A 14147-nucleotide genomic window follows, 5' to 3' on the forward strand; every position below is an offset into this window, starting at 1 on the left:
AATAATGGTGCTGGTACCCTCTTACGTTTTTTTATACCGTGTCTTCTATACCCAAGACTGATTATTATAATTATTATATTTTTATTTATAAGGCGCCACAAGTGGTACGCAGCACCGTACACATAAAACACATTAGAACAATACAGAACTAGACATAACAGTGACAGAAGACGGATGCTCTGTAAAATAATCATTTATTGCGCCTATACGCAATGCACATTTCGGGCTTGCGTCCGTTGTCGGGGACATAGAGTATGGATACAGATTGTGCATATATATAGATTACATGAACAGTGCTGCTGAATTACTATCTCCATCTCCTTCAATAATATATCCATTGTACAAAATAAGTCAAAGTGGTTGATCTTAATATTTGCGAAGGGTGTGAGGTGCGGTTCCAATGCGTTTAAATGCCGGCATCCGATTTCACCCAATCTCGCACCCTTCACACACTCAAATTTGCAAAAAAATTTGCTCGCAACTGTATGGAGCAACGAGCGCTTTTTATCAAATTCCATCTGCCGTAAAGTGCGTCCGGTGCCCTGATAAATCTCAATCGCGAATCATCCACCTCAAAGTGTCAACTTTAATGGGTGACAAAAAACAGAGGAACATCTTAAAAGTTTAAAACCTTTTTTTCAAGCTATTGGTGAAAATTAAAAAAACAGAACAGGTTAGAGAAAAAGGATTGAAAACACAATTAAATATATCTCACAACAGACCTTTGAAAGAAATCCACTGTATTGTATTGTAATAATGCTCCAAATCCTACTGCTAAACTGCTGTTTTCTGTGAAGGAGAAAAGTTCATCTTACCTCTGTATCTGGTTCAAACAAAAGACGTGTCTCAGTCCGTGCTCTGCATGGAGCTTGAACTGTGCAAGTTCCTATATATATATAGAGGCTGAAACAGAAAGTAGGTGTTGATGGCTCTCAGCCAAACCAATCACCTCCACGATAGGAAATCACACAAAAGATAATCTGCTGGACAGGTGAAGATGAGATATCCTGAGTGGTCCAGGTTACTTTGTACTGTAGTTCATATAGATGGCTACATTTTACTCATTTAATAATTCAGATTAGATATACAGGTACCAGCAAGACACAACTTTAAAGGCAGGGTGCTTGTCCAGGATCATGTGCATGTGATAGCTATTCCCAGGGACATGGGGAAGGGGAGATTACAGCCTCGCCGTATGGTCCGGACCGTTCCAGTTTTTGCTACATGCCCGGACCATACAGGGAGTCTTTATTCTCCCCCTCCTCCTCTCCCTGGTAACAGCTGTCACGTGAAGCCCACCCGGACAGGACACCCCAGGACGGGACACCTCGGGGTCTTGTCCGGGTCCGTTTTTTACCCATACCCCAAATACCAGGGGCGCTGGAACGTTTTTAGGTTGGGGGGGGCAAGATATAATCTCATTTTGGCGCTCCCTAAATTGCTATATGTTACCCCCGGGCACTATACACACTGGCAGCGGCATATACACATGGGCATTATACACAGGGCAGCGGCATATATGCATGGGCATTATACACAGGGCAGCGGCATATATGCGTGGGCATTATACACAGGGCAGCGGCATATATGCGTGGGCATTATACACAAGGCAGCGGCATTTACGCATGGGCATTATACACAGGGCAGCGGCATATACACGTGGGCATTATACACCGGGCAGCGGCATATACATGTTCTACCCTCTTGGTACCAGGGAACTTTTAGCATTAATTGCCCCATGGGCAGACTCACGATTAGGTAGGTCACACTGGATCGCGGCAGACGGTCGGCTGCTTCTGCTGCAGGGTAGTGGCTGGTTACACTGGAGATGGGCTGTGGGTCTGGCACCCCTGCTGGGACAGCTGGCTTCTTTCCTTTACTCTCTCTCTTCCTTCAAACAAGGCCAGTCACGCCGAGGCCCTCAGCTCGGTCTCCCTCTGACACTGATGTGCAGTGCATTCTCCCCTCGCTTCAGTGGGTGGCTGTTAGGTAGCGGGGTCATCGCCCTCCCGCTCTTTGGATGCGGCTGGTGGAACTGGGCACTGAGGGTTCTCTCCTCCCTAGCCGCCTCTCAGTGCGTGGCCGGTGGTGCTAATACTCGGGGAGGTCAGCGGGGGTCACAGACCTCTCCGCGCTCCCTCTGAGGGTTCTCTCCTCCCTAGCCGCCTCTCAGTGCGTGGCCGGCGGTGCTAATACTCGGGGAGGTCAGCGGGGGTCACAGACCTCTCCGCGCTCCCTCTGAGGGTTCTCTCCTCCCTAGCCGCCTCTCAGTGCGTGGCCGGCGGTGCTAATACTCGGGGAGGTCAGCGGGGGTCACAGACCTCTCCGCGCTCCCTCTGTCGCCTGGCTGCGGCAGTCCCCGGCGCCACGTCTCCTCACGCTGCTGGAGGTCGGCGGGGGTCACGCTGACGTCCCCGCTCTGCCATTAACCCCTTCTCTCCTGGGGCTTACATAGGCAGGCGGACGGGCGGGAGGCTGGATCAAGCTTAATCAGCCCACCGCCCGCCCGCCTATATTACTGTTTAATCAGCCGCCCGCCCGCACAGCTGCTTTAGCGCCTCAGTAATTTTGGGGGGGGCAAGCTGCCCCCTCGCCCCCCCCGTTCCGGCGCCACTGCCAAATACAATAAGAGCAATAGCTTTAACCACCAGTAAACCTTTATAATATTGATAATACAATATTTAATTCATTATATTAACCACTTGCCTGGTGTTGTTTCATCATTTGTGCAATCAATGCGACCAGTCAGAAATGCAGAGTGGGTTGCTGCCGGAAGCAACTCTTTTCACAGCCTCCAATCAGAGACCATGCAACCTCTCGGCATGGCTTGCCGGGTCCAGCGATGCGTGACGTTCCAGAGGGGGGCTTGCCAGGTGATGCAGGTTGCCACAACGCTCCCCAGGGGGGGAGGGCGGCTTGCTGGGTGATGCGGCGTGGGTCGCCGCATCGCTCCATGGGGGTGAGTGGGTGATGCAGTGGCCCCGAGTCGCTCCAGGGGTTGGGGGGAGTGGTGGCTGCAATCAGCGCCACTCATCTCCATCCAGGGGGGGGGGGAGCTACAAATTGCCGCCCTCCAGTGGCCGGTGCCCTAGGCAAAAGCCTAAGGCTTTAAACAAAAGGGGGTTGTCAATCGCACTGGAAATTGTTCAAATAATAGGGTTTACCTTATTGTCAGTGTAAGGAAAGAATCATTCAATAATATTTCAAGGTGTACTACTGCCAGGCACTAAAAGAACATTTTTGGGAAACAACAGAGTGCCTTTTTTGCAGCGCACATGAGAGATAGAAAAGGATACAGCAAAATGTAACTTTTAATAAAGATATCTAAAATTTCTGCGAAAATGAAACCATACACATTATACACAAGACAGTTGGTAAAAAGGAAATAAATGTCCTAACGTGGCTGGGGTCAGTATGTGTGGTCCTTTAAATGGTGGAGGCAGTGGGCCTTATTCTAGTTCACTCTTTCTGACAAAATCCTTCTTAGATGGACAAAACCAAGTACACTGCAGGGGGCAGATGTAAAATGTGCAGAGAGAGTTAGATTTGTGTGAATTATTTTGTTTCTGTGCAGGGCAATTACTGGTTGCTTTATTTTTACACTGCAATATAGATCTCACTTTGAAGTAAAACCCCACCCAAATCTAATTATATCTGCACAAGTAACATCTGTCCCACCTGCAGTGCACATGGTTTTGTCCATCTAAGAAGGATTTTCTCAGAAAGAGTGAACTAGAATAAGGCCCTTAATGTAACAGATTTGGTACCGCCACCTGCCTCTTTATGTTAGGAAATGTATTTCCTTTTTACCAACTGTCTTGTGTATTATGTGTATGGTTTTATTTTCGCAGAAATTTTAGATATCTTTATTAAAAGTTACATTTTACTGTATCCTTTTCTATCTCTCTTGTGCCCTGCAAAAATGGCACTCTGTTGTTTCCCATTAAAAAGCCTAAGGCTGCCTAGTGGTGGCACCAGCCCTGGGTTTAGGCACTAGGGGGGGACTTAGGGTTCAGCTGTGGAGTAGGTTGTAGTTTGGCAGTGGGGAGGGGGGGTTAGACACTTAGAAGGAAGGGGGGGGGGGATTTGTATAACTGTGCTCACATTGGTGCTCAGTACCTAAGTAACTGCTCAGTCTAGAAGATGTCCCAAATCTCTTTTTTTATATCTATTTAGGGAGTAATGGACTTGAGCGATACACTTTTTTAAATCTATGTGTATTAATAATTGAATGTGTCTTTAAACAATGAAGGCAATATCCAAAAGTGATATAACTTTTATTTTTGGAAAGATTGGGATTGGTGTGCGGGTGATGGGTGGAAAAAATTGTGGTAATTTCATACAGTCTATCCCAGTTATTGTGGTATCACCACAGGAGGATTCCTTTCTGGGTTCAGGTGATTCTTGAGGAATCCCTTTAAAATTCCATAGCCTTCTAATCCCGAAGTCTATGGTGCCGCATAGTGACTTGCAATACCTTCAGCCAACTGCTTCAAGACACCATCACCGCAGTGGCGCTTCCTGCAGCTGCTGTTGCGCATGCGTCAGCATTGGCATGGCAGCCAAGCAATGCCACAATAAATGAACACAGCCAGGGGTGTGGATCATGTGGTCTACAACAACTAGGTCGACAAGCATTGGGTCGACATCACTAGGTCAACATGCAGCAAGGTCAGGTCGACATGGGACAATGTCGACATGGGTTAGGTCGACAGGGTCATTAGGTCGACACAAACATTAGGTCGACATGGGCATGGTCGACCGTCAAAGGTCGACATGGGGCTGTTCACTTTTTTGACCCGAATGTCTACATGGACACAGTTTTAAGTGCACCGCATCCCCTCGCATCGCTCGCTGCACTCTACATGTTTAGGGCACGTGGCTCGCTACGCTCGGCACACTATTTTAGTCTCCCACCACACCCTAGTGGATGGTAGGGCATGATATACCTCCTGTCGGCACATTTCGGCTCAAAAAACAGTGAAAACCCCATGTCGACCTCTTGACTGTGGACCTTGCCCATGTCGACCTAGTGCTTGTGTCGACCTAAACCTATGTTGACCTAGACCCTTGCTGACTTTGACCCATGTTGACCTATACCCATGTCGACCTTCCTGCATGTTGACCTAGTAGTGTCGACCTAATGCTTGTTGACCTAGTTGTTGTAGACGTAATGACCGTATCCTGTGCAGAGGAAACTTTTTGCAATGCTGAGTATATCCTCCAAAGCTTTTTCTGTGCTTGCGCAGCAAATTGATAGTGGGAACCATCAATTGTAAAATGTTTTCTAACCATCGATGGTATTGCTAAATGCCATCAATAACAACCATCCATGGGAGATGTGTCGATAGCATCCCTAACATACATATCATGTACATACTGTAGTGTATACATAATATAGACTGTATACGTATACAGTACATACTGTTGATAAGGCAGTTGGCTGGGAGGGAGTTACAGGAAGGGGCTGCTACATACACATAACTACTAGTCGATTCATCGCGCCCTACGGGCGCTCTTCACACCGTCGTAAGGGGCTGCGTCCCCTTAATTTGTGAACGTTTGTATATGAGAAATATGGGGAGGGGGGGGGTCGTGGTGGGTGCCGCGAATTGCGGGAGGGGGGGTCGCGGGGGTGGGTGCCGCGAATTGCGGGAGGGGGGCAGGGGTTGCCGCGAATCGTGGAAGGCCGCGCGCGGGGGGGGTGTTTTCCCATGAATTGCAGGACGGGGGGTCACGGGGTGGGGGGGTGGCGCGAATCGCGGGAGTGGGGGGGTGTGCCGCGAATCGCCACAAGAAGAAATAAACACATAAAGGTCAACACATGTAAATGTTGACATAAGTGTGGCACTTCATTGGTGTCCATGTCGACACATGGGAATGAATCTGAAAACATTCAAAAAATTAAAAATAAATCTTCAAAAACTCATGTCAACCTTTTTCATTGTCGACCATAGCCATGTCAGTGTTTTGCTTGTGCCATTTAATCCTGGGGTTGCCGTGAATCACGGGTGTGTGTGCTGCGAATCGCGTGGGGGGGTCACGGGGTGGGGGTGCCGCGAATCGCGGGAGGGAGGGTCGCAGAAGGGGGGATTGCGGGAGGGGGGGTGTTCCGCAAATCGCTGGAGGGGGGGGGGGTCGTGGGTGGGGAGGGGGGTGTGCCGAGAATTGCCACAAGAAAAAATCAACACAGAAAGGTCAACACATGTAAATGTTGACATAAGTGTGGCACTTCATTGGTGTCCATGTCGACACATGAGAATGAATATGAAAACATTCAAAAATTGAAAAATAAATCTTCAAAACTCATGTCAACCTTTTTCATTGTCGACCATAGCCATGTCAGTGTTTTGCATGTGCCATTTAAATCGCGGGAGGGGGGGGGTCGCGGGGGGGTGCAGCGAATCGCGGGAGGGGGGTCGCGGGGGTGGGGTTGCTGCGAATCGCGGGGGGGGGGTCACGGGGGGGTCAGGGGGGTGTGTGCTGCGAATCGTGGGAAGGGGGGTTGCGGGGGTTGCCGCGAAACGAGGGAGGGGGGGTCGCGGGGGGGGGGGTTTGTCGCAAATCGCGGGAGGGGGGTGGTCACAGGGGGGGGGTGCCGCGAATTGCGGGAGGGGGTGGGTCGCGGGGGGTGCAGCGAATCACGGGAGGGGGAGGCGGGGGGTTTGCCGCGAATCGCGGGAGGGGGGGTCACAGGGGGTGGGGGGTGCCGCGAATCGCGCGGGGGGGGTGCCGTAAATCGCGGGAGGGGGGGTTATAGAGTCTACTGGGGAGCACACATAGGGGGCAATTTCAGCATCTTTTCTAAGCAATCTAACTAGATTGCTTTAAAAAAGAAGCACTGAACGCTCCGTGTGTATGCCCTGCAGCGATGCTGATGTCAGTATCACCCACAGGGAAAACCAGTGCTTGCACTGGTATTCCCTAGATCGTGTGGCTTTACCTATTAGAAAAATAGGCAAAGCGCTGCCCAGCGCGTACGCTCAGTAAACATCATCGCAGTGTACTTAGCGGGTGCACCACGATATGTGCTGAGCGTCCATGCTGCAGCACGTCACTCAAGCCGGGTCGCCTTGTGTGTACGGGGCTGTACATAGTTCCAGAGATAGGGAGCAGCACATGCACAATTTGAGGATGTAAACAGTAGACAGGAGACGTGGCATTTGTGGAGCAACGAGCAGCACCAGCTCTACCATTAGACAGCTGCTTAGGGGCACCAGAATCGGGGGGGCCACTGAGTCTGACTATAACAATATTAAGTATGATTTAGAGAGGCATCCTTCTTAAACTTAATGCAAATGACAGGTGTTGAACTTCTAAGATACCACACCCACACTTTCACATGACATTCTGGAAAGTCGGCATTGGATGTGAGTGGTTGTGGGAGCAGTAAGCAGAATTGTTGCTTTGGGTGCAGATAAACCTTGGACCTGATACGCAGGAGTATAAAGGGAGATAAAGTCAGGGAAATAAATGGGAGAGGAATTGGTGAGGGCTTTATGTGTGAGAAGCTTGTCATAGTTACAATATACGGTACTTATGTAGTATCTGGGCTGCCGATTTCTAAATCGGGTCGGATCGGGCACATCGCATCGCATCGCATGCGACCATCGGATGCGATGCGATGCGATGCGATGACCCGATTTTTCCATAGGAATCAATGTTAAAATGGACTGAGTTCATTTTAACATGGAATTCAATGGGAAAAAGGGGTCCTTTTCATACCCCTACTATCCAAGTGGGCATGGAGTTGGATATAAACCTGTGGCGAGCGTAGCGAGCCACCGAGCCCGAAGCGTGGCGAGCGAAGCGAGCCCCGCGAGGGGACGAATACCGTCCCCTCGCGGGGCTCGCTTCGCTCGCCACGCTTCGGGCTGGGTGGCTCGCTACGCTCGCCACAGGTTTATATCCAACTCCATGCCCACTTGGATAGTAGGGGTATGAAAAGTACCCCTTTTTCCCATTGAATTCCATGTTAAAATGGACTCAGTCCATTTTAACATTGATTCCTATGGAAAAATCGGGTCATCGCATCCGATGGTCGCATGCGATGCGATGCGATGCGATGCGATATCGCATCGCATCGCATCTGATTGTATGCCTTAACTTAAGGCATACAATCAAAAAATCGGCAGCCCAGATACTACATAAGTACCCAATATACAATAGCTACCGAAATTAGTAACTAGTCCATAAAATGTATATCCTTGTTTTACCTTGTTACTTCTGCAAATGTCAAATAGAAAGTTGCAAAGTAGCGGGATTTGTGAACTTTGTTTAATACCCAGCATAACCTCATTCAGGGCTGCCATCAGGAATTGTGGGGCCTGAGGCTAATAGAATAGGCAGGGCCCTCTTTCTCTCTTTCGAACACCTGGAATGCCTGGTGAGTCCCGTGTCTACAACACTGACCACACTAGTCAACCTCTACATTGCTTCAAAGGAAATGTGAACTTTGTTTATGACAAATTATACTTTATAAACTCCAGTCCTGGGCCCCCTATCTGTCTGGAGCCCCCCTGTAGTGCACATGGTTTTGTCCATTTCAGAAGAAATTTGCCTTTGCGAGTGAACCAAAATAAGGACCATTGTTCTTTACAAGCACTTTGCAAGTGTTTTTTTTTTAAATGTTCATTTCTCCTCATAGTCTTTTTTTCAGCACCTTAACATTTAGTCACGAAAAGAAAATGCTAAATTGGACTGATGTTTTATTAATTTCTCTTAGTATTTTGTATACACTCATAGGAATAGTTAATATACCTGATTAACCACTAGGTGGTGCTTGTAATCTTACAGCAGTTTAAAAGTAGTATTTTCATACCGGATAGGTATTGACACGTTACTTAAAACTAAGCTTTGGCTTCATTTGTAACCAAGGGCCTTATTTTGGTTCACTCTTTCTGACAAAATCCTTCTTAGATGGACAAAACCATGTGCACTGCAGGGGGGGCAGATGTAACATGTGCAGAGAGAATTAATTTGGGTGAGTAATTTTGTTTCTGTGCAGGGAAAATACTGACTGCTTTCTTTTTACACTGCAATATAGATCTCACTTTGAAGTAAAACCCCACCCAAATCTAATTCTCTCTGCACATGTTACATCTGCCCCACCTGCAGTGCACATGGTTTTGCCCATCTAAGAAGGATTTTGTCAGAAAGAATGAACCAAAATAAGGCCCCAAGTCTGGAATGCTGTGATTCTGGGATCTGTATTACTACATTACACGGGCACCCGACACAGGAACGATTACAGTGACAGTGCCGGACATATTGACTTTCTATAATATATATATATATATATATATATATATATATATATATATTGTTAATGCCGTTTTAATACAACCAAGAACAATAAGTGAAAAGCGTAGGTTACGTATTATGTCTGTACCAGCGTACCTCTTATACCTAGCTACGTGCGAACAAAACGTAGCGCAGCGTAGCGTACCTTTATCGTGTATTATACACCAGAGAACCAATACCTTAATAAGAGATCCCTTCGCAGTACTCTGTCTCTAATCTGCGAATACACCTTTAAGGACAGTGTCCGTGATATACCTTATCGCTATATGCGAATAATTGACGAGACCACAGTATAGAAGTGAGGAGATAGAAACTCCGTTAATGATGTATTTAAGTCCCTAATGGACTAAAAGGGGGTTACAGAAATAGAAAATAACAGGTATAACAAGTAATACAATCGTCTAACAATGAGTACAATAATCAAGCTCTACTAGGGGAAGAAAAACAGACACAGGATACAATCAGCCAACAATACAATAAAAGTAAGTACAGTGAATGCAACCGTTTACCGTCTCATCAAATATGCGCAGCGCAGTCCGGTCGGAGCTCGCTATGTTCAGGTTTGAACTATAGCCCGGTCAATGGTCAGGGAAAAGAAGATGTGCCGAAGTGACCAAGGCCGCCCTGGGTCACCTATCTTATAGGGTCAGAAGGGGGAGGTCAAAGGCCATTCCTATTGGTCAGGGGTCGTATGTCAAGTCCTCTGTGATTGGGGCATAATGATGCACCTGGTTTGGATAGGTGCAGGGGAGTGAACTTTGGAGTCCTTTGTCTGTTGGCATCGTCGTCAGGGGTCGTAAATAGCAGTAAGAACCGGTTACAACTGGATTCTTTTGTTATACACAATTTAACAGAAACAGTCTTGGGAATATGGATTTTGTCTATAACTATCGGACCGTATGAATTGCGATTTATTCGCAATGACCGGAATACTGCGCATAAGAAACGGAACGTAACGGTACTAAACATTATACAGACGGATGTATGTAATGCTAACTAAGCTATGTGTGGTGCTCTAAACCTTAAACTATATTTTATTTAGTGTGAATATGGTATTATGAATTTATGTGTAATAGTATGGCTGCGCTTCTGGTCCACTTTGTCACACAGACTCGGGTATGGATACTTTATTTGCGCAACTCTGCGAACCAAAATGGCGGCCATACTATCCTAAAATGGCGTGTGTGCAACTCGACTTTAACAGTCCACCCTTTGACAGTAAATATAAAACTGTCACAGTACAAACATTTTTCATAACAGTACAGAAATTCATAATCCTAACAGAGAAATTGGGATCCGTAAATTAAACATATAAGTAAACCATCTGCTCTTTGGCCGATCCAGGATCATGGATAAACGATGGGCCGCATTTATCGAACAATCTACTCAGGGTGACGAAGGATAATGTACAATTTTTGGGATAAAAATAAAAACAAGGGAGGTTACAACATATACACTTTCACAAATATGGTTTCTTTAAAGGGTGGTGGTTTTAAACACCACTTTTAAACATTTAAACAATAACACAAAGACTATGATTGCACCACCGATACAGAGGAGGAGTTTTCCGATGTTAGCTATGATTTCTTGCGCCCATTCTCCTAAACCGGAGAACCAGTGCATTGGGTTCAACCAGGAGGTCCATTTACTGACCTTATCACCTATTTCTGCCAGGCTGATATTGTGTTCTCTTCTAAATTCCCATTTAAGCTGAAGAATCTCATCCATCCGATGATCGATGATTTCTTCTGGGTCTTCAGTATTGTTGGTGATGTATGTACAACATTTCACCCCAAACTGTGTGGAGAGGGTGACACAATATCCTCCTGTCATGGCTGTCAGATAGTTCAACACCATCCGATGTTGTACTAGCTCTCTTTTATATGCTTGTAACTCTCTCCCAGTGTATCTGAAGGTGTCATCATAAATCTCAGTGATGTTATCTACCAAGCTTGCTAATGCTTGGATATACTTAAAATTTATGACTCCTCTGGCGGTATGGGTGATATCTAATGCAATGAGGAGTTGGATACCGAATGATTCGTGTATCAATTCAGAAGCTAGGGGTTCTTTCTTGATTGTTAAATCCCTTTTATGGATTTGATCATAATGGGTATGAGTGTAAGGAGGAGGTACACCTCTGTGTATGCTTACCATTTCATCATGTGTAAGGGTCATCACTTCAGGTAACACTCTACCTAAATAACAAATTCCCCCGTAGTTCATGGAGAGCCATTTGTACGCCCTTCTACCACAAATATAATAAACATCGTCAGGGAGAAAATAAGGGACAGAGTATTTCATGATTTTGTCACACATTATCCATAAGAACATTCCCGTCCCCTGCTCCCTGACTTGTTCCTCACAGGTCTCTGGCTGTAGGGTCATATTACAATAACCGGCTGATACTCTGCCGGCCATCATTTTACTTTTCTTCACAGTGTAGACATATTTATAGTGTCTCCCACTGGTACGGATCTTTAACAATAATTCCTTATCAATGGGCTCTCCATCTGGACGCTGGGAGTAAGTTATTGTCTGGTTGTGCCATGTCACTTCCCAAGTACCAATCATTCTGGAACTAGAGAAGTTCATACATACCAGGGACTTGTCCACTTGGTATGGGTGTAATCTAAGACTAGGGGACCTGGTATACAGGTATCTCTTATCCAGGGGCCTCCCTTTATTTAAGACGCTTATCTCTGAGATATTTAGCGGGTATGGGACTAGGCCTAACTTCAGTCTTCAGGAAGAAGACCCAAGAGGGTCGCAACGCGTTGGAGTCCACAGCCACTACTACACACGTATCCGGTCTCCTCCCGGCTGGGAGTCGAGCGCGCGGCAGCTGCAGCAGACAGACCCCAGCGCGTAATCCCGCGAGACTTCAACCCGGAAGTCCCGTCTGTGCAGCAGCCGTGGAAGCCGGCAAATCGAGCGGACAAGGCGCCGATTCAGCCGAGGTGTGACGGAGCCAGTAAGCGGAAGAAGGACAGAGGACAAGCATCTCCAGTGAAGACAGGTAAAGTGTACTGCGGGTGGGACGGGACGCCACCCCCCCGCACCACTTACCTGTTTATTTGCTTCGTGACTTTTTCTTCTCTCCTATTGACTGCCACCACCCCACTATCTCTGTGTGTCTGCCCCCACAGCACACAGAACCCCCCCCCCCTCCCCCACCATTCCTTAACCCCTTACACCCCAGCTGTACGCAGCGGCACTTTGGATACATTGTCAGTGACAATAAAACTGCATTTATCTATAATTTACTGTCAGCCATTTATTGCACACTCTGAGCGCAGATCCTCACCCCCCCTCTTCCATGTGTAATAGTATGGCTGCGCTTCTGGTCCACTTTGTCACACAAACTCGGGTATGGATACTTTATTTGCGCAACTCTGCGAACCAAAATGGCGGCCATACTATCCTAAAATGGCGTGTGTGCAACTCGACTTTAACAATATATATATATATATATAGACTGGGGTACAGCACTGCACTCGCTCGGATTCACTCAAATAAAGACGCCACACAAATTGGCGTCTTTATTTGAGTGAATCCGAGCGAATGCAGTGCTGTACCCCAGTCTACACATTTCCCCTGCACAGCACCCCGGTAATTGTCTGCATTGTCTACCTCCAGGAGTGCCAGTTCTCCCCCCTGCTATATATATATATATAGTAGTGGATGCTCGGCACTCTCCCAAAAACGGCAGCTTGGTGCGGTGCCCGCTGAACCCCACAGGGAAGAATATAGATACGACTGCGGCACTCGTCACACGGAATAATTATTCAGTGTGTCGATATATATATATATTTATACTGCTCAAAAAAATAAAGGTCTCTGACCCCTGAGGAAGTCCCTTTATAAGGAGAAAAGGGACGAAACCGGTTGGGTAAAATACCTCTCCATCCCCCACTGGCATCAATATCAGATAAGATATAAATTCTTTTGCCAATGTACGGGTCCACCTGTGACTGTTTTCATGTATTTTTTTAACTGTTATATATTGTTTTTTGAATAAATGTACTGTTTACAAAAACAATTTCACGCTATGAGTCCTTCCCTTTCTGGGAGACTTCTTTGATTTTAAGGCTCCCGGAGGACACTCGCTGGAAATAGTACCAGGACATATATGATCCGAGTGTGAGTCTGTTTTAAGGAAACTTACCTTAAAAACTATTCATTCATTCTTTTTTTCACAAGGTGATTTACACGTGCATTTAATAATTTTTGTTTATATACCACAAGGTGGCGTAGTTCACCTATATATATTTCTTATGCACAAGCACCTATGAGAAAAAACACTTTCTAAAGTCACAAAATAATCACCTGTAATAATACACCCTTCCTGTCACTTTCCCCATGTCCGGAATGGTCCATTGAGACGTGCCGACAGGAGAGAAAGTGAAGGAGGGACATCGTCTGATTGAAAGACATCACTATATGTGAGCATTCACTTACTTGCTGGTACTCATATACAAATATCTAAGAAGGATTGTTGTATCACGCATTGTTTAAAACACTGAAGGCGCAGAGGTCATACCACTTCTCTGAAGGTACTATAAGTAGTGGATACTCGGCACTCTCCCAAAAACGGCAGCTTGGTGCGGTGCCCGCTGAACCCCACAGGGAAGAATATAGATACGACTGCGGCACTCGTCACACGGAATAATTATTCTGTGTGACGAGTGCCGCAGTCGTATATATATATATATATATATATATATATATATATATATATATATTGCTCAAAAAAATAAAGGGAACACTAACATAACACATACTGGATCTGAATGAATGAAATATTCTTATTAAATCTTTGCTCTTTACATAGTCGAATGTGA

The 14147-nt window shown here is 46.4% G+C and overlaps 1 protein-coding gene across 1 annotated transcript in view; it reads right to left on the bottom strand.

Moving 5' to 3' along the window:
* LOC146080593 (cytochrome c oxidase subunit 4 isoform 1, mitochondrial-like) overlaps positions 1-960 on the bottom strand; it is a 92766-nt gene extending 91806 nt beyond the window's left edge. Inside the window, exon 1 of the mRNA XM_083188046.1 lies at positions 816-960. The gene's annotated coding sequence lies outside the window, so the exon portion shown is untranslated. The remainder of the gene's footprint in view (positions 1-815) is intronic.
* Between the last annotated feature and the right edge of the window lie 13187 nt (positions 961-14147).

Source organism: Crinia signifera, chromosome 5, assembly GCF_055691185.1.
Source record: "Crinia signifera chromosome 5, ASM5569118v1, whole genome shotgun sequence".
Lineage (NCBI taxonomy): Eukaryota > Metazoa > Chordata > Amphibia > Anura > Myobatrachidae > Crinia > Crinia signifera.